Source organism: Pelodiscus sinensis, chromosome 3 (genome assembly GCF_049634645.1).
Source record: "Pelodiscus sinensis isolate JC-2024 chromosome 3, ASM4963464v1, whole genome shotgun sequence".
Classification (NCBI taxonomy): Eukaryota; Metazoa; Chordata; order Testudines; family Trionychidae; genus Pelodiscus; species Pelodiscus sinensis.
The window spans coordinates 184,414,376-184,440,722 of record NC_134713.1 but is presented as its reverse complement, the minus strand read 5'-3'; the positions used below and the strand labels follow the sequence as shown (position 1 = coordinate 184,440,722).

At 45.0% G+C, this 26,347-nt stretch overlaps 1 protein-coding gene across 7 annotated transcripts in view; it reads left to right on the top strand.

The window, feature by feature from the left end:
• The first annotated feature begins 8,632 nt into the window (after positions 1-8,632).
• AFTPH (aftiphilin) overlaps positions 8,633-26,347 on the top strand; it is a 72,050-nt gene continuing 54,335 nt past the window's right edge. For 3 of the 7 annotated variants that reach the window (XR_012903025.1, XM_075925578.1, XM_075925580.1), the window contains exons 1-2: positions 8,633-8,840; positions 16,713-16,787. The gene's annotated coding sequence lies outside the window, so the exon portion shown is untranslated. Of the gene's footprint in view, positions 8,841-8,877; positions 9,590-16,712; positions 16,788-26,347 lie in introns of those variants that run through there. The other 4 variants (XM_075925579.1, XM_075925581.1, XM_075925583.1 and 1 more) reach the window with 3 other exon arrangements.

Below are 26,347 nucleotides of genomic sequence, written 5' to 3'. Positions count from 1 at the left end.
CCTGTTCTTCAAATATTTTTTCCTTTCTTGGGTCCAAACAGAATAGTCTACAAAAGGTCAGCATAAAACATCTTTAAAAATGTTGAATTATACTGCTTTTGGTATTCCTCCTCCTCCCCCAATTGCATTTTTACTTCCTTTCAGATCAAAAGACACTTTATACATTATTTTAGACAGCTATCTGAAAAACCTAAAATAACCACCAGGGGGCAAAATATAATAGCAATAAAACAGCAAATGATTCACATATTATTGTCTCTAGCTGCAACATACCTAACCTAACTGAAACTGAAAATATAATTTCTCATATTTTTACAATAGTTTTATATTGTTTATTAAATGTAGTAGCTTACTTATGTTTACTTTTAAATTCATTTGATTATTTTTTTATTCCACATATGGACCCCTAACCTGTGAAGACTTATGCATATGCTTATTTTTAAGCATGTGAGCTCAGTGGGATTACTAAGGGATGTTAAATATTGGTTAATTGAATAGTTGAGTAACCTCATGAATTCTTATCAGTTACTCGACTATTCTACAGTACTCAGGGGCAGGGCTGGCAGCCAGTGTGCCCTGGCCCCACTGCTGAGGAACCCCTTGCTACTCTGCCCTACTGCCTCTGTATCAGAGATAGCAGTGTGGGGTCGTAGGTGGGAGCAGTTTAAAAACCAGCTCCTCTCGCAAACCAGCTGCCTGTCACCCCATGCTGCTGTCTCTGGTACAGAGACAGCAGCACAGGGTGGAAGCAGCCCCTGTCTGTGAGTGGCGGGGGGGGGGGGGGGGGGAATCTGAGCTTCTAGACCTGGCACAAGCTGAAACTGAGCTGGGCTGCCTGCCTGGCTCCTAATATACTTTAAATGCAGAACCGCAGCGGGAGTTTGTCCCGGGCCTGTCACAAGTCAGGACTGAGCCAGGCTGCTGGCCAGCCTGATAAAAAGTTTACTGGTGGGCAGAGGGGGGGCAGGGCGGGGGGCGGAGGACAATGCATATAGTCTATAGCATTAACCTATAAGCTTTTGCTTATTGGTTAATCAATTAATCAACCACACTATTACATCCCTAGGAGTATTTCCTTCCTTGAAGTTAACCACATGCATATGTCTTTCCAAGATCAGTCCAAATTCTTCTCTTTTATTATTATTACTAGTATTACTGGTCCCATTGTGACAGTAGACATACACATGGCCACCTCCCTCCCCGCTGTTCCTGGAGGCGGGGAAGCTTGGGTCGTGTGGTCTCTTTCCTCCACGCTGCTCCTGGGGTGGGGGTTGAGGCCATGAGTCCTCTTCCTTCCCTGCTGCTCCAAGGATGCTGGGGTGTGTGAGCTCTTTCCGTCCCTATGGTGGTAGTGGGAGGAGGTGTGCATGTGGCTTCTTCCCTCCCCGCTGCTCCCTGGACACTGGGGTGCACGCACTCTTCCCCTCCCCGTGTTGGGTGTGTGGCCACACATGTGGCCTCCTCCCTCCCTGCTGCTCCCAGGGTCGGGGAGGCCTGGGACAGTTTCAGCTGCAGGCTTTCCTCTCTCCCCACTGCTCCTGGGGGTGGGGAGGATCAGGCCGAGCGGTCTCTTCCCTCCCTACTGCTCCAGGGATAGTGGGGTGCATGTGTGCACTCTTCTCCTGCCAATGGGAGGGGGCAAACACATGGCTTCTTCCCTCTCCGCTGTTCCCGGGGGCAGGAAGGCTCGGGCCGTGCAGCTTCTTCTGTCCCCTTTGCTCCAGGGATGCTGGGGCATGCGCGCGCACTCTTCCCCTCCCTGTGGAGGATGGGGGAGGGAGACATGTGCACGCTCAGTGCACTGCTTCTCCTCCTCTCCTCTCCTCTCTGTGGTGGGGTGGGGCCTCAGCAGAGGGGGCAGGGCTGTAGGTGGAGCTGGGAGCCTGCCGCCCCCCTGGAAACTTCTCAAGTCTTCTTAGATGTTCTCTGTGACAGATGTCATGACAAGCGCCTCTCCTTTTATAATAGTATAGCTCAGCGATGCGCAACCCGTCTTCCTGGGGGTTGTAGTACTTCGATCTGGGCCAGCCAGCATTTTCTTTTCCCAGCTCAGCACCCGACATATACATGGCAGGGCGGGGGAAGTGGCAGGGGCGTGGACTGGTGCTTTTACTTAAAGGGACTGTAACAAAATGTTCCTGGCATATTTTTTTTTTGTTCAACAAAAATTTGGGAGTTGCAAATGAAAAAAGGTTGTGCATCTCTGGGATAGGTTATAATAGTATAGATTATAATAGGATAGATGAGTTTGAACAGCAGGGAAACTGTGATAGGTAATGTACAATATAGTTAGTTCACTGAAGTCAGAAGAGTCACAGCATGAAAGAACTTGGTTCTCATTATACATTACTTAGATTCAAGCTCTACATTTGAAATACATTTAAGTATTTTAAATTATGAGAATGTTTACTAATACAGATTTGCATTTTAAAAATCTGAATATATTAATTTATTGCAGTTTACATACTATAAATGCTTACAGTTTTGGCATCAATGTTTTTTCATGCATTACCTCTTTTTCCAAGGGCTGTTCTCTTTCATGCTATCTGAAAGAGAGAAAACAGAAGATTTAAAAAAAAATAAAATAGCCCAAAATCCTCTCATTGATTCAGTCTTTTACCCTCCACAAAACGCTTTTCTCCACTGAGGTTACAATATTTCTTCTGAGCAACAAACAAATGAATAAACAACATTGTAAAACTGAATCTGAACAATTGTAGATTATTCAACTAAACTACAACATGATCCATAGCACAATTACTGCAGTTACTTGTGGGAGTTTGTACACTTCCTCTGCTTCTCCTTAACCTCTGGACATATCCTGAAAACTCCTGTGCATTTTTTGGAATTTCACACTTCAAACTCTCCTCCTCATCCAAATAGCAGATTTGCGCCCATTTATTCCTTGACACTGGCAGCTCCAACAGATTCTGTTGCTTGTGAAGTGTTTAGTCCTAAACCCTGGTGAGAGCATTGTGTGCATAGGCTATGCAGATCCACCTGGATTGTGCTCTTTGCAATTCCAGGGCCTAAGTATTATGCCCTAAGGTCAGAAAGGGTCAAGGTGGAAAATGGAGACCTGACTCCTGTATTCTTTCTTTGAATAGATTTAGAAAGACAGAATTATAAAAATTGATATACTAGAATAGACCAGTAGTTCATCTCATACAATAACCTGTCTCTGATGTAGCCACAACATTTGTACACCCTCTGTGGTCTCACAAATGCATGGGACCTCCTCATCAACTTTCTCTTGATGCTGGCCAAAAAGACCATGCATTTCTTCCAGATGTCACTGAATACTTCAAATATATAACTGGAAACCAGTCTTGTTTACCAGTGTGACAGGATTATCAAAATAAATATTAGTTATTAATTTAATAGAATGTGTTTCATGTTCTGTAAAATACTTGTAAGTTGCTGCATGTATTTTTCTCACTCAACTATACCCCATAAATATAATGTAACAGCAAACATTTGCATTGCATATACCTCTATCCTGAAGACTTAGAAAAAAGCCTTGTGTAATGCAAATGATGATCTCTTACAAGGAGATGTTAAATCTTGTTCATTAAACGCAAATGAGCCATCCTATGAGATCAAGGATCCAAGACTTTGTTAAGTGCATTCCTCCTCTCCCTTGCCCTCTCCATGAAAAAGGGACCTAAATGGGAACTGTTGCTGTGCTCTTGGGTTCTGTGAGAAGAAGCTGCAAACACAGACACAAAGAAGAATTCTTTAACTCTGGACTGTTTGAGTTCTAACAGGGTAGAATAACCAAACAAGACAGAGATTCCTCAAGTTACTTTAGGTAGCCCTAAAAGAATTTTTAGAAAATAGCAGATTACTACATCTCTCCACTACCTTTTGAACATTTATCTGTGATTCATCCAAATTTATATTTTTACCTGCTTTTTAATCTCTCAATAGCTCTCATTCTTTTTTCTTAGGTAATGACTCTTTTGCTAGTTTACTTTAGAACTGGCTACCAGCATTGCCTCGGGTGTGAGACCTAATGGGATCAACCTGGTTAGTGATTGGCCTTTTGAGACTAGGTGCAATGTGAATATTTTGTGATTTTCAGCAGAAGTGCCCATTTATAACACAGTTTCTCCTGCTTGCCTGAGTAACAAGATAGACAGGCACAGGGATGTTTCCTGCTTGCCTGAGTGGCAAGATAGACAGAAAGGGATAGAGAATAAGACAGAAAATATCTTATTGCCTCTATATAAAACCATGGTACAGCCACATCTTGAATACTGCATACAGAGGTGGTCACCTCATCTCAAAAAAGATATATTGGCATTGGAAAAGGTTCAGAAAAGGGCAACAAAAATTATTAGTGGTTTGGAAGGGGTCCCATTTGAAGAGAGATTAAAAAGACTTGGACTTTTCATCTTAGAAAAGAGACTAAGGGGGGAATATGATAGAGGTCAATAAAATCATGAGTGGTGTGGAGAAAGTGAATAAGGAAAAGTTATTTACTTATTCCCACAATATAGGAACTAGGGGTCATCAAGTGAAATTAATAGGCAGCAGGCTTAAATCAAACAAAAGGAAGTTTTTCTTCACTCAGCGCACAGTCATCCTGTGGAACTCCTTGCCAAAGGATGTGGTGAAGGCTAGAACTTTAACAGGGTTCAAAAAGAGCTAGATAGATTCATGGAGATTAGGTTAATCAATGGCTATTAGCCAGGATGGGTAGGAAGAATGGTGTCCCCCCTAGCATCTGTTTGTCTGGAAATGGGTGACAGGGGAGGGATCACGTGAGGATTACCTGTTGTGATCCCTCCCTCTGGGGCATTTGGTATTAGCCACTGTTGGCAGACAAGATATTGAGCTAGGCTAGATGGACCTTTGGTCTGACCCAGTATGGCTGTTCTTATGTTCTTATGTTCATGTGTACGGGGATCTCCTGTGACTCCATTATAAGACTACAGCCTCTCCCCAAATTACGAACGAGTTACAGACCAAACACTTGGCCATAACTCTATCTGTTCATAACTCAGACCTCACTGAGTTACATAGCGACTGCGCTGTTCGTGAGCGCAGGTCGCGTTAGTTACTCGGACACCACCTTTACGACCGCTCCATGGGAGCTTTGGTTGTAAATGTGAATGGTCATAACTCGACCATTAGCTGTACTGTAGTAATTTGGGAGTTCACATTTGGTTCTAAGTTGGTAAATCTAGCTACAGAACATACCATCAGTTTGGGGTGTCTGTCCTGCTTATAACAGTCTGTCCTGAGATATTAGAAGCTTCAGGGGATAGCCAAGTTAGTCTGTACAGGATAAACTTAAAAGAACAACAAATAGTCTGGTAGCACTTTAAAGACTAACAAAACATGTAGATGGTATCGTGAGCTTTTGTGGGCACTTCTTCAGATGACCAGAGTGTTGGATGTCCAGGACCAAAATAAATAAGGGAGAAGGGCAGGGGGTGGAAGAAGGAAAAAATGGGGGAGGGAGAATAAGAAAAGGCAGCGAGTAAAAAATAATATCTAGGGGAAAAGCCAAGCTGGAATGTAATAGGAAAACAAATAGTTTCTAAGTACCTAAAGGCTAGATAGTCAAAGGAGGCAGATAAGAACCATTAATTAGCAAACAACAAATGGTCAAAATTTAAAAAACAACAAATAGTCTGGTAGCACTTTATAGACTAACAAAACATGTACATGGTATCATGAGCTTTCGTGGGCACAGCCCACCTGTACAGACTAACTCTGCTACCCCCTAAAGCTTCCAAACAAATGGTCAGGTAGCACTTAAAGACTGACAAAACGTGTAGATGGTATCATGAGATTCTACATAGACAAAGAACCATTGTCACGTTCATTGTTTGGTAGATTGATAATGACCCAGCTATCCAGTATCTTTATTCAGTCCATGGGTATGAGAATTGAACTTGTGAATGAGTTATAGTTCCAGTCCTTCCCTGTGTATTTGACTTGTGGAATTGATTTGCAACAAAAGAGCTACTTGAAGATCTGTTAATGAATACCCAGGGAGATGAAAGTGTTCTCCAACAGGTTTTTGTATGTTCCCTTTATGGATATCTGATTTGTTTCCATTCATTCTTTCCCATAGGGACTGTCCAGTTTGTCCAATATATATTGCAGTGGGGCATTGCTGGCATTTGATGGCATAGATTAAATTACTGGATGTGCAGTTAAATAAGCTTCTTATTTGGTGGCTTCTGTGGTTGGCTCCAGTAATTAATTCACTAGTATAGATATTGGGCAAAGTTGGCACCACAGCTAACTGCAGGGCTGGTTTACTGTATGTTTAGGATGTAGTTGTGTAGCATGGTTACCGGAAAGAATTTGTTTCAGGTTGGGGCGGGGGGTTGTCTGTAAACGAGAACAGGTTTTTCCTCCAAGGCCTCTGAGATGAGGGATCATTTTCCAAGATAGGTTGTAGATTGTGGATAATGAGTTGGAGGGGTTTAAGTTGGGGACTATAGATAATGACAAGTGGAATTATGTTATTTTCTCTTTTGGGTCTGTCTTGAAGTAGTTCATGTCTGGGTACTTTTTTGGCTCTGTCAATCTGTTTTTTCACTTCTCCAGGTGGGTATTTCTGATTTAGGGATGCTCTATAAAGATCCTGTAGGTGTTTGTCTCTTTCTGTGGAACTGGAGCAAATCTGGTTGTATCTTAGGGCTTGGCTGTATACAGTAGATTGAGAAATTTATCTGTGATGGAAGCTGGAGGCATGAAGCTAAGTGTCATGGTCGGTGGGTTTCCGTATAGGGTGGTGAAAATTTGTCCATTATTTGATTGAACTGTGGCACTTATGGTTGTGAGACATTGTAGACAGTGTTACATGTAGTTACTTTGTAATCATGAAGCCTATTTTGTCATGTGTCTGATCACTTCTCCAGGCAGAGTTCCTTCTGAACAGCATCCACTGACTCATTAGATGCTTTTGAGGAGTAGTGAGCTCTGTCCAGGGTTCTTTGCTCAGTGACCCATTCTGGTTCCATGATTTTTAACTTTTGATCTCATCCCCATTCCTGTTTCTCCTTTGTTGTATTATATGGTCACTTCCTGTGCTTAGTGGTTCCTCTCCCTTAGATGAGGGGAGTGGATCTTCAGCTGAGGGACGCCTAGAACCCCTTGTCCCAGTACCAGCAAACAGGACATTGGCCAGAACCAGATATTCCAATGAAAGGTGCAAGAATTTTGACAGAAAACTACCATGGAATAATTTACTTAGTAGGAAATTTTAGTCTAAATCCCAGAAGTTAGAGGTTGGGTTATACATTGAAACATGAGGGTTTATATCTCTCAATATTCTTGTTACTTGTATCAATGTCCAGTCCTTTGCGACCTCAATCATATTTTGGGACAATGAGTTCTACAGAGTAATCATGAGTGGTGTAAAGAAATATCTTCTTTTATTGGTTCTGAATTTGCTACCTTCCGATTTCATTGAATGTGTCCTCTTATCCTTGTGTTATGAAACAAGTGCAATAGAAGATCCCAATCTACCTTCTTCATGCCATTTTCTTTTATTTTGTGTACTTTTATCATGTCCCTTCTTTTCATCTCCTCTCTAAAGTAAGCAGTCTCCATCTTGTCAGGCTCTCTCTTTAAGAGTCTTTCCATGTCCTACTCGGTTTTGTCCGTCCCATCTCTGAACCCTTTCCATTACAACACATAACTTTCTGCAGTGCCCGCACGGATCTCAGGAAAGAGACACACAGTACAAACTCATCTCTCCAATAACATACTTAGCCTTAAATTTCATAGCCACTTGTCCTTAGGTTTTAGTTCCTTGGGAGACCACACTGTCCTATTATTGTGGCAGAGGCTGATAAGTGCCTAGAAAGGCAGAAAACGGTGCTCAGATTTGCTGTCTCTGAATGATCTTCGGCGAGCCACCTGCTCTCTGCACTTGACTCCTACCCCACTGGGTGCCTTACTTATAGCACCAGCTTATTTGCTTACATAGGAATCTCAGATTTTATTTTTGAAAAAGATACAATCTTCCTTGTGGCTGGAGATAAAAGGTTGGCAATGGAACCAAAGCAGTATCTGTAAGAGCCTGGCGATTTTTAAGCTTATTTTCTTATTGCGGGGTGGGGGGGGGGTGACTAGTGATTTTTGAATGCACATGGGACTTCAGCCACCTGCTCTTTGACAGGGCGTGGAGTAGGGGTGCCCATGGCTGCGCCAGGCCCAGGTCCCAAGGCTGTGAGAAGGGATGGGGCTGACTGAGGGGCAGTCACCCCCTGTGTAGCTTCTGCCCCTCCTAGCTACAGGCACTGGGCTCTCCCTCCCTAGGGCCCAGCCTGCCCCGCCAGTGAACTGTTGCCCTCACGGCGCCCTTCTCCAGCATGGCCGCTCAGGCCTCCCTATCGCTTCATAAGCCTCGTCACAGGCAAAGGGGCTGTTGTGCCCTCATCTAAGATGGCTCCTCTCGCGACCATAAAGCCATTTTGCCCGGGCCCAAGATGGCCGCTGAACCCGTCTGTTTACTGCACGTCGAGGAGCGACTTGCCCGGATCCAAAATGGCCGCGGGACGTCACGCGCCTCCCTCGAGGCCGCTCGACTGCAGGCTGGGGCTTCCGAGCGGCTCCGACGCCCGGGGCTGCCGGAAGTGGCGTGTCCGCGGTGGTTAGCGGCGTTGCATGCTGGGAAAAATGGACTAAGTGGGCGGTGGGGGGAGGGGCAGGGTTGGACCGAGGCGGGTCCTGGCGCTGCGGGCTTTGACATGGATTCCCCCTGATGGCGGCCGCCCGGGAGGCCCCAGCTCGCCCCGGCCTGGTCCCTGCGCGGAGCCCCCACTGTGCCTGGCCATGCCGGGCCCAGCCGCCCCTGCAGGAGTCCGGAGGTACGAGGCCGAGCCGGGGCGTTGCGCGCGGGTGACAGCGGGGAGGCGGCCGGGTGAGGGCTGAAAGGTGAGACCCTGCCCGCCCCTGAGGAGAGTCCCGCTCTCCGGAAGCGGGCAGTGACTCAGGAGAGCCCGGCTTCCCCGCTGCCACAGCGCCCCACACACCGAGGGGGGGCGGGTACTGCCGGGAGGCGGCACCTTGGGGGGCACGACCCCCCCCCACTTGAGATCGCAGCAGCCCCCGCCCCGCCCTTGGAGGGCTGAGAGCCCGCTCCTGGGGCTCAGTGTGGGGTGTGGGGGTCGCGTTTCCTCTGGGGCCGCTGCCCGGCTCTTATCTCCTGACCCGGCGGCTGGTGTGTGAGTGAGTCTGGCCAGGGCCTGTAACCTCCTTAGTTGTTCTTGTTCCCCCCCGGCCCGCCTCCTGTGCCTGGCTGTTAGTGGGGACGGCGGGTTGAAGAGCTGCTTTTATTTTCGATCTCTGTGCCTCTGCCCCCAAAAAGGGAGAGGGGGAACCCTCTGATTTCATTCTGCTCCCACAGAGGAGTTAAGGTTGCAACATTGAGGTAGCACAGTGGTATGTGCTGGAGAAAATCTTAAGTGAAGGAGATCGCCTTCCTTGATGGCTGTCCTTAAGGGCTTAATAGATCGCCTTTATTAGAGGAAACTGTCACGTAGATGCCTGCTTTCAGTGTAGTTCGCACTGTGCTCTAGTGAAGCCTCACAACAGGAAAAGTCAATTGTTTGTGGAGGTGAGTCTCTATCTAAACTCTTCCACCTCTCTTGAAAGATATTCTAAAGTGGTTGCTTAAAATAGGTATTTCCTGTTAGAAATGGAATTTTTAGTGCATGTTTTGCTGTATTTAATTCCATTAAGTGCTGTGGTTAAAGGATTGGGTAGAGTTGTAGATGGGAAATTAAATTATGCTGTGTTGTTCCCTATCCAAACTTTTATTTTAGCCTCAAATGAGTGCCAAATGCAATGTTTTAATAAAATTCTATAAACAAATTAATAAATACTAAAAGTGATGTTATGCTGCTGGTTTTCAAGCAGAGAAAATCTGACAGGTCAAAACAAGCAGCCTTTTGACAATTTTATTATTAAATATCAGCATGCACCTGATTTCAGTATCATATATAGCTATCCCACACATTAACAAAATTGTTTTCTTATTACAGATGGTCTCTAAAGAGTAAACACAGTAACACTATAGCTATTTAAAAGTGATCACTGAAGACAAGTGATTGGCTGTTTGTTAATGGTGGTCCTGCCTGAGTGTTTCACTCTTCAATTTCAATTTAATTTCAGTGTACAGCAATATGCAGTTCCTGTTAGAGTGAACTTCTGCTCAGAAGTGAAGTTGTCGTGTAGGAAAAAATCATTAAAACAGGGTCCTAATGTATTATGAAGTAATTTGTTTTTCCAGTGGTTTAAACAGAGAACTGTACTGTATTTCATTTAAACTAGTATTTAGAAGCTGAGCTCATTGTAAAATGGTCTTATTGGGTGCCAATTAAAAATACTATTGGACTTGTTATGAGAGGTTAAATTTAATTATTTACTTTGAATTTATTCAGTAGACATACTATTATGAAGTAGACTTTGAAAACCCATTAGCCTACTCAAGCATAGGAAAAATTCTGGATATACTATGTGAACCGTTGATTATGCACACAAAAACTCACATTTAGGATGAATTGTTTTTAAAAACAATTCATCTTAATTCCCCAGTATAGCAACAACCGTACCCGAAACCAGAGATGTAATTTAAAGACTATTGTATTAACTATTTTTGGTTGGGAAAGAGGGAAGTCACTTTGAGTGTGTTTTGTTTTAAATAGACTTTTTCCTCATGTGTGGTTGAAAGTAAATAAAATTAACTTAAGTAAGGATACTCCAAATCCAATATGTGTAAAGTTAGTGTTTCTTTGACTGACATTAAAAAAAAATCAGTTTTTCTCCTTATGTTCAAACCACTCAAACAACACTGATCAACTGCTCCTATAAATGAGGGAGGTGCTTGCACAGTGTTTTGTTTTGAAGTACATTTCTTTGTTTATAGTAGAGTTTATTCTATAAATACTTTTTCTAAATGTAAAGGCTTGGATTGGTGTTACAGGAACAAATATGTGGTGTTAAGGTCTTTTCCATTTCTATGATTCTAATAGCTATTAAACAAACTATTTACATTAATTAAAATATAAGAATCCTTTTTTGAATGAACAGAAGTAAGGTAATTAACTCAGCTTACATTAGTGTATCAGGAATCAGGTAGCTGGGGAAGGAAACTTGAAACCTGAAGTTCACGTTTCCATTGGAAGACAATGGAAAACAGTGTATTGTTTCAAGTCCTGCACTTATGCAACTAGTACGTTGTTCTTAATCTAACTATATACATAGCATCATCTGATAAATGATGAATGACTTAAGTCTACTCTTGCTAAGTCAGTTTAGCACAGTATGGCGTGATGGATTTTTTTTTTCTTGTTATCCCTTTATTACATGTTTTTGTATGTTGAAGAAAACTGAGCTATACCAACAATAAAGAGGAAGCTGAAATGGCTCTTCTGTCTATTACAGCTGTACTCTTAAGTACCAAACTTTGAGTGAACCTTACAAATGAGAATTCATCTTTGGGTTGTTGTCATCTTCTTGCTTTGGTGCATATTAATTTTGAAGGCTTTGTTCTATGTAGTTCAGAACATATTGTTCTGAAATACATCTGTAAGAACAGTTGACCCAGGATGGCCTAGTTCTAATAGTGTGTAAGCCAGCATTTAAAATTAATACTTAAACAATTTGTATCTTGAGTTTTAGCCTGAAAAAATTTGCTGACTTAGTTGAAAACTTTTCTAACGTGAAACTTCAGAAGTAGTTAATGCTAAAATTTGAGTCATCTTATACTACAGTAAAACTCTGGTGGTCCGGCGTCCGGTACGCCTGATGGTCCGGCACCAATTGCAACCCGGAAATGCTCCGGCAGCTGCTTCAAGTTGTTAGAGTAATTGATTAACTGCAGCTGGATCCACAGCTGACACGCAGTTAATGTAACTTTCCTCTCTACTGCCGGGGGGGGGGGGGGGGGGGGCAGGGGAAGGTAGGGGTTGGTGGGAGAGGGGGAGGGGGAATAGGAGGGGGCGAGGGTGTGCCAAAGCAGCCGCATTCAGGACGTTCTGGTCAGTTACAGTCACTCCGGCTGGATCCACAGCCAACACGCAGTTAATGTAATTTTCCTCTCTACTGCCGGGAGGGGGGGGCAGGGGAAGGTAGGGGTCGGTGGGAGACCCCTCTCCTTCTCCCTCCCCCTCTCCCACCGACTGTGGGAGAGGGGGAGGATCCAGTGACTGTAACTGACCAGAACGTCCTGAATGCGGCTGCCTGCCTGTCACCGCCTCTCCTCTTCTGCTCGCAGGCTCTGCCTCCCTGCAGCAGGAGGGAAGGTTTGGCACACCCCCGCCCCCTCCTCCGCTTCTCCTTCGACGAGACCCGCCCCTGCCAGAGTACCTCCTGATAGTCCGGCATTTCTGATAATCCGGCACCACCTGGGTCCCAAGAGTGCCGGATTATCGGAAGTCTACTGTATTTACATATTTTATGGATTAGTAGTGTACACAGTTACAACAACAATACAATGGGTATTGCTACAAATCTAGACCTTAAATTGATTTACAGTTAATGGCTATTGAAATACAGAAATATTTTTTTGGTAATGAAGTTTTAGAAAATATAGTAACTGAAACTGAGTTATAGATTATTAGAGAAAAGTATTGAATCTGCTCTGTTAAGGGACGCAGTCCATTTACATTGGGCCAAAAGTTTACATTTTGTTTTTAGAAGCTTCCAAAATCTGCTAGGACTAGAAACATTCATTTTAGTAAAATTATGTTCTTGTTTTTAAAAAACTCCTCAGCTGGAACATAATGCTAGTTCCTAAAAATAATACAAATTTTTAGTCCCATTTTGTTGCCCAACTTGAGTGAAATACAAAAAGTAAATGAGTAAAAATTAAGCTTATTAACCAGGAAACAGTTTAAATCTAACCTATCATATTATTAGTAATCCAGGAAATGACTTTTTGCATATCTTTTTTTTAAAGCTTAAACAACTGAATCTCTTGAGTTTATTTTTTTTCTTTTTACAACTTAGCACTTGCTGATGGAAGACTTTACAGAATATTTTAGAGCTTACTGAGACCACAGGCAATTCAGATAAAATGTTTATAAAGAGATTCCTGAGAAAATGGTATTGATTATTTTAAAATGGTTTGTACGTTGTTTTGTAAATACAAGCAGAAATTAATACAGTTCATATTTTTAGATAAAATGACCATATTGGATTTAGAAAACAGCTGTTATCCTCAGCAGTTCAGGATGTCCAAGCACTAATGGTGTTCTGAAACTCCTGCTGCAGAAAATCTTATTGTTGTGACAGGGATAGAATCGAAAACATTGATTTATTTTTCAGGGCTGCCAGAGGTTAAATCCTCTTGTGAATTTTTACCAGTAAATTTTAACACTGAAAAGAAAATTAGGCCTAGTATTTAAGTTTAGAAACAAATTAATTTATTCCAGCTTGTATCAGTAACTCTCTTCCTAGGACAGGTTTTTTTTGGTAGGAGTGGTTTTTTCCCCCACTGTCTGCTCCAGTCACTCTAGAACAAGGTGTGGGTTATATTTTTATAGTGCACCTCTAATTTTTTTATTTTTTTAATTCTTAGCACAGTATCAATGCATTGTCTGATGTTGTGAAGGTTTTTCTTTTTAGAAAACTAGACTTAAATTGCAGATTTGTGACTCTCCTGTCTATTCCTATTCTCAATTGCATCACTGTGTCAGTGTTTGCTCTGCTGTTTACCTAGATGCAGTTGATCATTGCATGACTTGAAATTAGTGCAGATTCCAGGTTTCCACCACATCTTCAGGTTCATGGGGAAAAAATGAGGATTTAGGTTGATAGGTCAGTAATGAATAGAGTTATAAGAGAGAAGGATGTCTTTCAGTATAAAACACCATTTTGATGCCCTGAGGATCCCAAATCTCAGTTTTATTGAGGTGTTTTTGTTCCTATTTCACACCCGTGCCTCCCCTCATCCCCGGCAAAGACAGGAATAAAATGCTGTTGAGAAATGGGAGATGTTAGTGACTGAGTCCATTGCCCTGCCAATACAGATTTTTTTAGTTAAAGCACTTAAATATTTTAGTGATTGTTACTAAAGAAATCTCTAACTGCACATTTTCTGATTTCTCCCCCCCCCCCCCCCTTCACCCCCAGTCTACTCGTAGGTGTCTTAAGTGATAGGCCTTTTTCACTTCTCCTGAGAAAATCAAATATATTACAGGCAGTCCCCGGGTTATGTACAAGATAGGGACTATAGGTTTGTTCTTAAGTTGAATTTGTATGTAAGTCGGGACTGGTACATAGTGTAGGGGAAACTCTAGCCAAACATTTCTCCAGAGCTCAGTTTTATTCTCCCACACCTCACTTCCCTCAGTCCTTTATTCTCAAGCTGAGATGTCTGCTGAGAAAAGCCGCTCCGCTTCTCCCTGATCTGCTGGGGGGAAGCAGCTAGTGTGGGGTTGCCTCACCCTGTTTGTAAGTAGGGAGCCGATGTAAGTCAGATCCATGAAACCCGGGGACTGCCTGTACAATGTTTTATTGTTGGAATGTCTTGCTAATCAGCTTCAATTTTTCACTTTACCACTTCTTCCTACTACTCTTAATTATACTTTTTTGCCATCTTAAATAGTTCTTACTCTTTAGTGGTTTACATCTTTAAATATCTGTTCCTTTAGTCAGAGCTTCGACATCTTTAGCTCTTTTCTTTCCTAATTAGTCAGTCCATGGCTTTCTAGTTTTATAGCTCTTATACAGCCTTCCTCAGATATTGGACGCTCAGAATGGAGTACACTATTTTGTACATTGTCTTGAGAGCTACACAGAAAAGGAGGTACACCCTTACTGCTTCTATGTACATCCTCCAAAATTGGTCTTTTTACGTGCCGTGTCACATTGCAAACTACTAATGCTTAACACTTCACGTTGTCAAAAATGCTGCATCTACACTACCATTATAAGTCGAGCTAAGTTATGCACTCCAGCTAGAAGAATAACATAGCTGGGGTTGAAACAGCTTAGGTTGACTACCTGCTATGTCAGGGGTGGGCAAAAGGGCCTCCATGGTTTGGATCTGGCCTGCCAAGTGGGTTGATCCAGCCCACAGAGGCCCTGCTGCTCTCCTACCCCAGGCCAATAAGGGTCTGAGTGCAGGGGGAGCCAACAAAGTTTCCTCCACCCTATCCCTGCCCTGCAAGGCATGTGTGGCGCTTATAAGCCCCATGTGCTCCTGATAGGGCAGGAGGAGACTACGCACATTTCTCCCCCCCACCCACTGCCCTGATTGTGCGTTCCCCCTTCTGTTCCCAAGCCAGTCTCCTCCCACCGCCAGGGGCATGGGTGCCTAGGGGGAATCTTGGGGGGAAGGCGGACAAAGACTTCACATGTTCCCTCACCGCCAGACAAACCATGGTCTGCGGGTGGGGAAACAGGGAAGTATCCTGGTCCTACCCCTTCTGGTGTGGCCTGGGGCCACTTCAAACATTTCTGAAGTGGCCCCTGGTAAAAAAAAATCATTGCCTATCCCTGTGCTCAGTGGTGTAGCAAGGAGGGAGGGGGGGGAGCAGTTGCCCCTTGGCACATTGCTAGAGGGGTGCCAATTTAGCAGCGGGGGGAAGGATGGCACTAGGAGTCCTAGGACCCCAAGGGTGCAGTCTGGACAGCGGAGGGAAGGACAGCGCTAGGACCCCGTGGGCGCCAGCTGCTTCTGTACCTGCAGGAAATTGAAACTGAGCGGGAAGCACCTGGCGGGAGCAGTGCACATGGCGGGGGTTATGCTGAGCATGCGCAGACTGCAGCTAGTGCACAGGCCCTGTTTGTGACTACAACCCCCACATTCTCCTTCGCCACTAGTCAGTCTGAGGCACTGCTCATTGAGCTGCAGCATCTGGGTCCTTGCCTGTAGCCCTCCCCTCTGAAAAACTGCACCCGCTGATTGGCCAGACTGCACATCAGTCTGGCAGGAAGCAGAATGGCTTCATGCACCGGAGGGAGCCCCATCTGATGGCAGGACAAGCAAGGGGGTGGTCTGGGTGGGAGCTGGGGGGAGGGGTGTAAATTTTTTCCTTTGCCCCCGGGTGCATAACCCCCTTGCTACACCTCTGCCTGTGCTATGTCTACATCACATTGGGTCATGGAGAGAAACTCTCCCACTGACTTTCCTTATTGTTTTTGTTTGGGATAGATTATTGGGGTTGTCTGCAGAGTGATCTGTGGTTGATTTGACAAATCTTTACTAGAGCCGCTAAACTGATCTCCAGTACGTCGATCACCAATGCATGGATCTGGGCTGTAATGTAAATGCAGGCAGAGCTGTCTTATCCAGAGAATGATTTGGGGCAACAGGCCCCATGTTTTGGGGGGCCCCATGATTCAGGGGGATATGGAAGCATGGGGACATGTGTGGTCCAGAGGATTATTGGGGGGCCTGGTGCTGGCAGCAGGGGTCAGACTTGCCCCTGAACTCATCAGTGGTGGTAGGATGTGGAGCGATCCAGCCCACTGTGATCCTCTGGCTTTCAGTGCTGCACAGGAGTTGAGGGTAGGGAGGGTACAGAAAAGGGATGGAAAAAGGCGGGATGGAGCAGGAATGCAGGTTTGGGGAAAGGGGTGGAGCGGGGCCAGGAAGAGGTGAGGTGGGATGGATGGAGGGGGTTGATCCAGATCCCACATCCTGCTGGGGATGGCCCTGAATATAGGCTCACAGTTTCCTCCCCCCGCATCAGTGAGGGTATGTTAATGTTATCCCCTCTTTGCTACAGATGGTGGAAATTGAAGTACCATAATGATGGCTGACCTAGTAAAAACCTAGCTAGAGGAAAAGGACAAAACTTAAGGTATGTTACGGAGCAACTAGACAACCATAGCTGGCTCAGGCTTGCTTGGGCTCTAGGATCCTGTGGGATGGGAGGGCCCAAGAGCCCAGGCTGCAACCCTGAGCTTGGTAGTCTGCAGAGCAGTGAAATAGCCCTGCAGCCTGAGCCCCATGAGCCTGGGTCAGCCAACGTGGGCTAGTCATGGTGTCTCGTTGAGAAGTCAGTCACTGGACTCCCCCCTCAATACTGCCCCTTTTAACTGGTGGAAGCATTTCTGCTATGGAGACACACCTCCAACAAAAGGAAGGTACTGTGGATCTGAGCCATCACAATAATTACTGCGTTTGTTGCAAGTCTACCAGATGTAGATTAACTTTGTTTCTAGTATAGACGTGCCCGTAGGGGGATGTTTGCGGAAGATGAAGGTGATGGAAAACAAAGCAGCAGTTAGAACTTGCTCAATGCCTCCACCTGCCTCCTACATATTGAGCATGAATTTGGCCCACAGTTAAAATATAAAGGCATCTAAACTGGTTTAATACTTAAACCAAGGAATGAGAAGTCACGAGGGGAACAGTTTATGAATGTATATGTTTAAAGAAAGGGGTGGTCTACTTTAATTTACACTTTTAGTTTCTAAGGATTTGGTAGAACATGTAAATTACGCAAACTCCCACTCCTTTATGCTCACATAGTGTTAAGTGCTTCTAGAGTGGTGAAGAGGAGGTATTTAAGGATGTTTGACTTAAAAATCACCTCTGAACTAGAGTTTTAGTGACTTATCTAAGACTGTTTACACTACATTTTGTCAGAATATTTTGTCATTTGGCGGGGGGAAGGGCGGTGAATTGAGACAGTTGCTGGCAGAACTGATTTTGGAAATGGGACTTCCCAAATCCATGCTTAATCCACTGGGCTACTCAAAGCTATCAGCTGTCACACTCTGGCCTCTTTCAGCATTATTGCTTTTTAGTTTTTATTCGCCTGTTGAATATTTGACTTTCAGATTCAGTTTTCTTAGATGTTTACTTTTGTATTTTCTTTTATTAAACTAAGATCTGGTGCAACATTATTCACCTTATTCAAAATAAAATGTTCAGAATTATTGCTCTTGCTTGCCCTTTAAAATAAAATAGAAATGTTCATTTACATCGTGCACTATTGAAAAGGTTCACTGAGAGTAGTTCCAATGCCTTTATAATTGATAGTCATTGAAATATAAAGTTACAGGTTGAAAACTTGAAACCACTTTACAACAAGCTATGTAACAAAGAAATTAAGCTTGGCATTTAATGACAAATTTAAGTCATTGTTAAAAATTCTTTTGAATGGTAGGTGAAAGACTACAAGGGACATGACTAAAAGATAAGTTTGGAGGTTTTAATGATCCTCTTGGAAAATGATCTATTGGTACATGTTCTCCAATATAAATTCTTGCACTTCATGCAGCAATAGAGGAGAGCATGAATTTGTATAATCTCTCTCTGTATAAGTTTTTCCTCATGGGCAATAGAATGACATTGTCACGCTCTCTGGCCACAAAAGCAGCCAGAGAGAGGCGAGTAGGTGAGCGTAGCTATACACACACAGGGCTCTCCAAGCGGCGGTGAGCCCCGATCGCCAGCCACGTGGTTCAGCACGCTGCGCATGCGCAGACTGCACTGCACGGCAATACTCGCCATGGGCGAGTAGATTACAGTAATTGTCAAGCCCTGCATATATAAAGGAAACAAAACGTAGGCTATGCTGAATATGGCCCAAACCAATTTTGTTTGTAAAATACTATGCAATGCTCACCAATCTCCCCCCCCCCCCCTGGGGGTAGGTGTCTGGCCAGGGGAGGGCGGGTGTCTGGCCAGGGATTAGGAGGCAGGAGGAGGAGCAGGCTAGGGGTAGGTGTCTGGCCAGGGGGGAAAGGGGCTAGCAGACTGGGGGTTTGGGGTTGGGCTCAGATGGCAGAGGGGACCCGGAGCGGCCTGAGGAGCGGGATGGGAGTTAGGAATTGTATGACAGAGGGGACCTGGTGCAGCCCGGGGACAGGAATGGGGGTCAGGCTTAGATGGCAGAGCGTACTTGGCACAGCTCAGGGTGGGGGGGTGTGGTGGGTCAGGTGCAGATGGAGGAGGGGACCCGCCATAGCCCGGGGAGGGGACTGGGGGATTGGGCTTGGATGGCAGAGAGGACCTAGCACCAGCAGTTCCTCCCCAGCCACGTGGCTCCTCCCAGGGAGTGAAGCAGGAGCCAGAGCTGGAGCAGCCCATACCTGGAGGGGACAGCATTGAAGCTGGCCACAGCGAGCAGCTGAGGACAGAGTCAAGTGGTAGCAGATGATGTTGTGATGTCACACTCTTGTCCCCTAGGAAATTTTTTTTTATACATATAGAGAAATAACTTACTTGTGTGGTCAGTTCTGGATGAGGCTATATGACTTGCATCACTTAACGCTGACCTCTGTGGATCAAAAGAAGCTTTATGTAATTCAAATGGAAATAGTCGTCGTCTTTTCACACACAAGCCATTACATGAAATCTCAAGTTGTTGAGAAGGAAGAGGTAGGATTCTTCATAGTATGAACATTGTTGGCCTCTGAAATTATGGCTATGTTACAGAGCAAACGCTTAGTGCAAACACTGTAATCAGATTGGAGAGAGCAGTTCCATTGACTGACTGACTGACTGACTTTAGCCCCCTTAGCAACAATAGCTGTGTCAAAATTCTGTCTTAACCGATGCTTAGGTCAGTGTAACTTAATAAATATAAGGAGATATACCTATCTCCTAGAACTGGAAGGGACCTTGAGACGTCATTAAGTCCAGTCCCCTGTCCTCACAGCAGGACCAAGTACCATCCCTGAAAGATTTGCCCCAGATCCCTAAATGGCCCCTTCAAGGATTGAGCTCACACCACTGAGCTGTCCCTTCCCTACATGTTAATGTTACATAGGAGATTAGCTTATTCACACCAACATAAGTTGTAGTGTATACATAGGGAAATCAGTTGCCTCTTTGTGTTGGAAACTGAGAGAAACCCTAGAACAAAAATGTTTCATACACACAGCACTTGTGATATAACCACTGCTTTTTTTGATTATACAGATATGGAAAGGTCTCTAATGACAGTTAATGTCTTTCTTCAGTGTATGTGTAGGCATTGAGTATTAAAATTCAGACCCTATAAGGGAGAATAGGACTGTGACTCTACAATCCAGCTCATGGTAGCCCTATTGGCCATTATCTTTCAGTTTTTCTTACTGCAAGTACAAATATCATGGGAGCTGCTCAAAAGGAAGATAACTATTGTTGAAGATAAATTTTGTTTTGAGAATAAACTGATCTCTCAGATATACCTAAGTGTCATTCTAAAAATGAGTTTTTGAAAGTGTCCAAATAAACAGTTTAGAAGGGAGCAGTCAAGGACACATTCCATTACCTTGCATTTTAAAAAATTAGCTCTACTGCCAGAAATCTAGGATAGTTAGTACAAGCTTGAAGCCATGGAAATAATGGCCTTTCTTACATCCTCTCTCACGTGTGGCACTTTTAAAAAAGGAAGCAGCCATCCTTATTTTAATCTAGCTACAGATAAAGCTCTGTTTATAAATTTGTATTTCCAGAATGTTCAGATGATTGGATCTTGGGATAAGATCTTCTGAAATTCTATTTCAGAGCCATCTTTTTGAAGGGTAGATTGGGATAATTTTATATATTGCTGTCAGGGAGATGACCAAGGCTCCTTGTGTGTCTAAATGTTATTCGTCCATCGTATTCGAAGAGGACCTTGACATCTAACGGGTTGTGGACTGTCCACGGTGTGTCTGCAAATGGCTGATAAGGCCGATACGGGCACGGAATGTTCTGCCACATGTTGGGCAGACATGTGTGGGCACCACTGTTGCAGCTTTTGCAACTCGGGCTTTACGGAGTGCTCGCTTCTCTTGTGCTATGGTTGTCCTTCTGGCTTCAGATGTTTGACAGCCTTGGTAGATCAGCGTGTGCCATGTTGATCGGTCTTGTGCCAGGGTCTCCCAGGAGGTGGTGTCAATATCCAGGGACTTGAGAGAGGCTTTAAGCGTATCTTTGTATCGCTTCTTTTGTCCCCCGTGCGATCGCTTCCCTTGAAACAGCTCACCATAGAAGAGCTGTTTAGGGATGCGATGATCTGGCATCTTTGCAACATGGCCAGCCCAGCGTGTCTGAGCTTTCATCAGCAGGGTGTAAACTGATGGCAGGCCTGCTCTAGAAAGGACTTCTGTGTCTGGCACCTTATCCTGCCACCGGATCCTCAGAAGTCTGCGGAGGCAAATCGTGTGGAAGTGGTTCAGTTGCCTAGCGTGCCTCCTGTATACAGTCCAAGTCTCACTGGCATACATCAGGGTAGTTAACACTACTGCTCGATAGACTTTAAGCTTTGTATCAAGGCTTATTCCACGGCGGTCCCACACTTTGGTCAGCAGTCTGCCGAATGCAGAGCTTGCCTTGGCGACTCTGCAGTTGACCTCGATGTCAATTGTCACTGAGCGGGAGAGGGTGCTGCCAAGATATGTAAATTGGTCCACTGCTTGCAGCTTTTGTCCCTTCACTGTGATGGTGTGCACTTGATGTTGAGCTTTCGGAGCTGGCTGGTGCATCACTTCGGTTTTCTTTGTGTTGATGAGAAGGCCGAAGTTGTCGCATGCTGCTGCGAGTTTGTCCATGCTGGCTTGCATTTCCTGCTCTGATCCAGCATTCAGGGTGCAGTCATCAGCAAAAAGATCTCATAGCACAGTCTCCTTTATCTTGGTGACAGCCTGGAGTCTTCGCAGGTTAAACAGTTTCCCATCGGTCCTGTATCTCAGTCTGATTCCCAAGGAACTGTTCTGAAAGGCGTCTGACAGCATGGCTGAAAACATTATGCTGAACAGGGTCGGTGCCAGCACACACCCTTGCTTGACACCGTTTGTGACGGGAAAGGCCTCTGAAGCTTCTCCATCATCCAGAACACGAGCCGTCATGCCGTCGTGGAACTGACGTACCATCAAGATGAATCTGTCAGGGCACCCAAACTTCGACATGATGCGCCACAGACCTTCGCGACTGACAGTGTCAAAAACCTTGGTGAGATCCACGAAGACGGTGTACAGTTCACGATTCTGCTCTTGACACTTCTCTTGGAGCTGTCGGGCTGCAAAGATCATATCCACCCTGCCACGCTCTTTGCGGAAGCCACACTGTGTCTCGGGTAATAAACCCTGTTCCAGGTGGTCAATCAGACGATTCAGCAACACTCGTGCAAGGATCTTACCTGCGATGGAAAGCAGTGATATTCCTCTATGATTATCGCAAACTTGTCGATTTCCTTTCCTCTTGTAGAGGTGTACAATGGACGCGTCTTTCAGTTCCTGAGGAATAGATCCTTGATTCCAGAAGGACTGGAACAGCTGAGTGAGTTTGTCGACAAGCACTGCACCACCACCCTTATAGACTTCCGCTGGGATCGCATCAGATCCTGGGGCCTTGCCACTGGACAGCTGACTGAAGGCCTGTAAGGTTTCAGTCTCTGATGGTGAGACATCCAGGCTGTGGTTGATATCCGCCTGGGCCATTCTATCAATCGCCTCGTTATTGATGGAAGATGGGCGGTTCAGTACGGATTGGAAGTGCTCAGCCCAACGCTGTAAAATCAGAGTCTTCTCAGTAATGAGAGTTGCACAATCTGAGTCCAGTAGAGGGGAACTCCCTGAAGGCTGAGGTCCATACAAGGATCTAAGGGCTTCGTAGAACCATTTGGCATCGTTTCTATCAGAAAACTTCTGGATTTCATCTGCTTTGGCACTCAACCAGGAGTCCTGCATCTTGCGAAGCTTGCTCTGTACGATCCTGCGAATGTTGTTGAAGGCATTTTTCTTAGCTGTTGACGACGGGTCATTCTGATGAGCACGGTGAAGGCGATGCTTTTCAGCAAGTATGGCCTTGATCTCTTCATCGTTTTCATCAAACCAGTCCTGCTGTTTCCTGTGTGAGGGTCCAAGAACCTTTAGTGCAGAAGAGTGCACAATATCCCGGAAGCGTTCCCAGTCCTTCTCAGCATTTTCCTCTAATTGCAGCTCTAAAAGTTGGTTGCCAAGATCTTCTGCTGGTAAAGCTGCTGTGTTGGGGTTCCTCAGTCTACTGACATTGATCTTTTTCATCACAGCTTTGTTTCCCTGCGGACGTCTCTTTGGCTTGATGTGAAAGCTTAATTTGGAGATAAGTCTGTGGTCAGTCCAACAGTCAGTACTCAGCATGGCCTTGGTCACCCTTACATCCTGTCTGTCTTTCCTCCGCACAATGACATAATCAATGAGATGCCAGTGCTTAGAGTGTGGGTGCATCCAGGACGTCTTTTTGCGAGTGGGCAGGTGGAAAATGGTATTGGTGATCAAATCATGAGCCGCACATGTCTTCAGTAATAGTAGGCCATTGCTGTTACATTTACCGATTCCATTTTTTCCAATGACGCCATCCCAGGCAGTGTGATCAGATCCTACTCTCGCGTTGAAATTGCCAAGTAGAATCAGCCTGTCAGTGCGCTTCACGGATGAGAGTAGGGCATCGAGATCTTCATAAAACTTGTCCTTTACTTCATCCGGATTCGTAATTGTGGGCGCGTAAGCGCTGATCAGTGTGGCTTGCTTTCCTCTCGGTAGTGGAAGATGCAGTGTCATGAGTCGGTCATTCATGCCCTTGGGAAGACTGGCAAGTTTGCGGACAAGATGATTCTTAACCGCAAAGCCAACTCCAGATTCACGACGTTCGTCACTGCTGCATCCATGCCAGAAGAATGTGTAACCACCTCCTGTTTCCATGAGCTGACCTTCATTTGCTAGACGAGTTTCACACAGTGCCGCAATATCGATGTTAAATCTTGTGAACTCTCTGGCGACCAGGGCTGTTCTTCTTTCTGGTCGATCTGCTGAAGGGTTGTCTTGAAGCGTGCGTATGTTCCATGTGCCAATAGTGAGTGGTGTCACCTTGCATTTTGTTTGAAATTTTATTGTTCGACCGCATGAGATGGGATCCCCTCCAGCCTCAGTAAGCTGGCCAGGGTTCTATGAAGCAAACAATGTTTAGGGCACCTTTTCTAGCCCCTTCCTCTTACTACGGAGGTGAGCAGTGCAATCCTAAAGAGGGCTGCTCAGTCACTCAGGTAGATGCCGAGTCCAGCTGTTGCTTCAGCCAGCAAGAAGACGACCATTAGACCTGAGCCGCCTGTGTGCAGGTCCGTAGCTACAGCTCCCACTGTATCCACACCTGCTGTTTCGTCGCTCGCCCGTTGCCACAGGACTTTAAGGTTTACGGGAATTAGGGGATGTCGAGATGTCAAGACTTGCACGTGAATTGGATTAAAGTGAGGGAGAGGTGCGCATAGTCAGCCTCACTCTCTCTTCCCAGATTCCATCTTGCTCCAATGGCAGGACTAATGTCAAGACGATTGGAGATGGGCTGGGCACAGTGGTTGACCAGGGCATCTTTTACGTCTTGCCGTGCTCTTAGCGTACCACATCGCTTGCAGAAACCACCTTCATGACCGTTGGTCCTATTCTAGTAGGTCTCATCCGCTCGATCCGCCGGAGTCTGTCTTCACATGCTCAGGATAGACAAGTCCCTATCTCACCGAAGGTCAATGACCCGACGGCTACTCTCAACCTGGTTTAGCCAGCCTGTCGAAGCTGTTGCCCGGGGTGTGGCCGCTGCACATGCTACAGCTACTAGGAGCCACAGGTGAGAGCTGAGTGACAAGTGGGGACCAAAGGTGGACGAGCTGCCCTAAAAGGACACGACATGCCCGTACATCAGAGGTGCTACCCCTCCCTGAACACCCCATACACCCCTGTGTCTAAATAGCTCTAATTGGATGGACATGAACCCCACACAGAGACAGATGGAATACCTGTTTTGTCAGATCATAGAGGCCTAAAGCAATGGTTCTTGACCAGGGGTACATGTTACCCCTGTGGGTAAGCAGAGCTCTTCCAGACAGTACATCATCTCATCTAGATACTTGCCTAGTTTTACAATAATCTTCATAAAAATCACTGGAGAAATCAGTACAAGCTAAAATTGCATACAGAAAACAACTAGTTTATACTGCTTTATATACAGGGCATCCCTGCTATAAGTCACCCCAATACATTTGTTCCACACTTGTTGCTTGTAGGAACTGATGCACTATAAGTCCTCCCATTCTCCGCTCTTAAGTTGCACAACCTCCCCCCCCCCCTCCCGGATTCCAATTTGTGCAAAAGAAAGTCAGCTGCAGGAAAAAAAAAATTCCCTGCTTTAAGTTGTTTCGCTGTAAGTCCACATTTTTTGGAACATATCTTGGATGTATAGCAAAGATGGCCTGTATTATACACTGAAATGCAAGTATGATATTTATGTTCTGGTTGATTTTATAATTTCATGGAAACATTAGAAAGTAAGCAATTTTTCAGTAATAGTGTACTGTGATACTTGTATTTTTATGTCTTTTTTTGTAAGCAAGTAGTTTTTAAGTGAGGTGAAACTTGGATATGTACAACATAAATCAGATTCCTGAAGGGGTCCAATAGTCTAGAAAGGTTGATAGCCAGCCCTTAAAGCAGGGGTCTCAAGCTCCTGGACTATGGTCCGTCCCTGGCTGGAGCAGTTGCACAATCCGGTTGGAGGGGTGGACAGGAAGGGAAGGCTATCCGTTCCTGTTGCAAGCCTCTACCCATCCTGCCACTGTCCTGCCCTTGCCCCCCAATGGCACCCCATACCCTGAGGGAGCCTGTCACGGCAGCAGCGGTCAAGCCTCCCAGCACTCCCCACATCTCTGTTACCATGGGGAAGTGGAGTCAGGTAAAGTGAGTGCACTCACCCTGGAGAGTGCTGGGGGGGGAGGTGCTAGGGGGACACACACCCAGCTATTACTCCTGCACCCAAATATCCTGGGAAAAGACTGCTCCCTTGGGGGACAGGATGCCATGGGGAGGAGAGGTAGGGGCAGGGTTTGGGGGATGGGGACAGGGCCCCTCCCTGACCTGCCAGGTCTCCTGGGCCGGATTGCGAAACTCCCGTCCCACAGGCCATACCTGGCTAGAGTAGTTTGAGACTTCTGGCCTAGAGTGTGACATAAAGAATTCTAGTCTCAGTTTAAACATCTTCTATCACAAAAGATAAACCTGCAATTCTAGCTCTTAGACTCCATTTGAGATGTCAGACAAAAGCAGGGATTTACAACTGAAGGAATTAATGAAGAAATCTGTCATGAAGAAAAGCCACAGGTTTTATAGTGTGTTAACATCTGAGTAAATGATAGTGGAGTCAATTCAGTAGTTTACGGTTTGGGAGGGGAAAGTTCTCACTGTAAATCTTCCTATTTTTTAGATTCTGAATTTAAGAAAAAGTAATTTAGCCTTTGAGCAGAAAATTCTAATGTTTGTTCCCATTTTATAGTGAGAGTTGATAGTATTGCTGTCTCTCAAATTGAAAAGTGTAATCAGGTTCAATTTTTGTTATTTAATTTAGCTAACCATGGTGAAAAATCAAATGATTTTTCCACCAAATTTTTAATGTAATATCCTTTGTTTTCAGATTCTT